Raw genomic sequence first — 2711 nt, forward strand, 5'->3', positions numbered from 1 at the left:
TGTGAAGGAGTTAAGGGCAAAAATCCCTCATTTGTCCAAAGAATAGCTGTCACCTCTTATGATGGGGTGAGCTCTGCAAGGATATCTTTGGATTCATTTGCAGTTCCATATCATAATTTTATTTTTGACTAAAAATTTGAAGTCAACGTTAATGCTTGGCTTAGAACTCTGAGTTTATAATCTGATCCTCATGATATTTGGAGATTGTTCTACTGATTTTATTTGGGAAGTAGATTCTCCTTATGTAACTCATGCTATGTACATTTTTATTATTCATTGCTCTGAACTTAATACCAAACATTAATTGGTAATTAATTTTGAAAAAATTCAGTTTGGGTATAGAATGAGTACACTGCCTCACAAAATTGACCTTTTAAAAAAGTATTAATATTTAGAGCACTTACTATTGAATGATAGACTTCATACCTCTTGACAGATTTAAATTAGAAAATGAAAAAATAAATAAATAACAGAGTTCCTTTCAATAAGAGATGGAAACTTCTTGCATTCTGTTGTGGACTTGGCCATATGATTTGCTATAACAAATGAAACTCTACAAATGTGGGTGTAGCTTTTGTAAATTCACATAATTTTTAAACAGTAAAAAAAAAAGTCATGGACTGTTTTTAAAGAGCAGTCGTGAACAAACAGTAGTACCCAGCTAAAAGAGAATTGGGAGTATTCAGGAGCTCCAGCTTTCTAGCAATATAATGTAGGCTGAACAAGTTCCTATGTTCTTCCTTCTTAAAGGAAGAATATTGAGTGAGCAGAGCCAAAACCATATATAAAAATACACCTTGGAATTAGTAGTAGGAAATATAATCTTTCATTATTCAAGGTAGAAAAACAAAGCATAATACGAATTGGTAAAATATACTTGTCTAGATTTCAGAACTGCTATGAACTGGCACCTTCTTTGCCTTCTTTTTTAGAAAGGGCATTCCTGATATTCCGTTTGTGTGCAAAACAGATTTGTAAAATTTTTTTTTTATTGCACTAGATCAGCAGGAGACAAAGGTCAAGAGTTATATCTATTTCAGATCAAATACAGGTTGTAAGATCCTACTAGAATTAAAGCCTGAAGAGAAACATTTTTTTGGGGGGGATGGAGATTATTAGGAAGAAGCATGATTTTAAATATGGGAAGAACAGAAGTAGTTGTAGCCATGTGATAGACTGTAGGAAAATGGAAACCAAGAGCATCTTATTTTTATTTCCTTTTATGAAGAAGACAGTCTCTCTCTTCCAGAAGCCATTGACTGTTGGAAGTTCCTTAGATTGGGTTGGGATTTCTTATTTCTCCATGTCTATGTTGGGATTCTGCCTGGTTTAAGCTTGTATAACGCTTGTGAACACTGTCACCACTCCTGTGAACCTATGGACCAGAAGTCCAGCACAGCTCTCTGACTAGATTTCTCTAGTCTTTCAACAACTTTCTAAACACTAAATCCCTTTCTCCTTTGTGTGCCTTGAGAGGTTTTCCTATACCAAACACAAATGACAGAATCACATGATATATTTAATGTCTGGTAGAACAATCAGGTAGGACCACTACATACATACATACATACATACATACATACATGCATACATACATACATAGAAGCACTAGGGGGTCTGAGATGCCCATGAGACTAAAGAATTGTACAGCTACAAGCTTGTAGTGTTCGCCTGCTAGAATTGTAAGCACCCAAATCCAGCCTGTGAGATCTGGTTTATGGGCTGCACCCAGCAAATCCATGAAGCTGGGCCTCTCCAGGAACTTGTGGTCCTGATTCCTGTGCAGTGTGTCTAGAGGTTGTGGTATGGAATCAAAGATGATTTCACCTGAACCTTAAGATTTAATGTCATCGTGCTTATTAGCTTTTGGAATTATGCAGGACTTTTTAATCCTTTCGTCTTTCCTGTTATTTCATTTTGGAGTAGAATATGTATCCTCACTTCCCTTACCACAGTATTTCGGAAATGTTCAGTGTGCTTGATTTCAGAGATTTATAGCTGAAGAAGCATTCACATTGGAATGAGTTTTAAGTGTAAGACCCACAGATATCTAGGTAAGAGGACACTCTTGAGTTTAGAGCTTGCATTGGTAGTAAGTTAAGTCTTTGTGAAGTTTTAGAATGAAAAGAGTGGACTGTCCTAATGAGTGTTTGAAGTTTGATGGCAAAGACTGGAACACCGTGGTTTGACTGTGTTCCTCAAATTCATGCAGTGAAATCTGGTTTCCAGTTTGATGATGTTAGCAAACAGCTCCATGACGTAGAGCACTATGGGTAGTGAGGTCCTTATGAAAGGATTGGGGGCTGGCTTTGAGACAAAGCCATGCTTTTCATCCCCTCGTGCCTTTTTTTTTTTTTTTGGTCTTTTTTTTTAATTAAAAGAAGCATTTCATTACAACAGCATTAACCTATTCAATAACATTTTTCTGAGCTAGGGTACATCTCTTTCAAAATTGGCTGTACATTTCTAGGTTTACAGATGAATTATTATGCTTATATAATCTTTTACTCATTATAAACTCTATAAGACATAAAATTAAATGAGGTTCCAACAGCAGGATGACTCAGCAGTAAAGATACCTGCTACCATGCCTGATGACCTGAGTTCTATCCCCAGGACCCATGTGGTAGAAGAAGAGAATCAGCTCTCACAAGTTGTCCTCTAACTCCACACGTGGGCCATGACACGGGCACATACACATACACACACAC

Source organism: Nannospalax galili, unplaced genomic scaffold, assembly GCF_000622305.1.
Source record: "Nannospalax galili isolate Female #2095 unplaced genomic scaffold, S.galili_v1.0 scaffold271, whole genome shotgun sequence".
Classification (NCBI taxonomy): Eukaryota; Metazoa; Chordata; class Mammalia; order Rodentia; family Spalacidae; genus Nannospalax; species Nannospalax galili.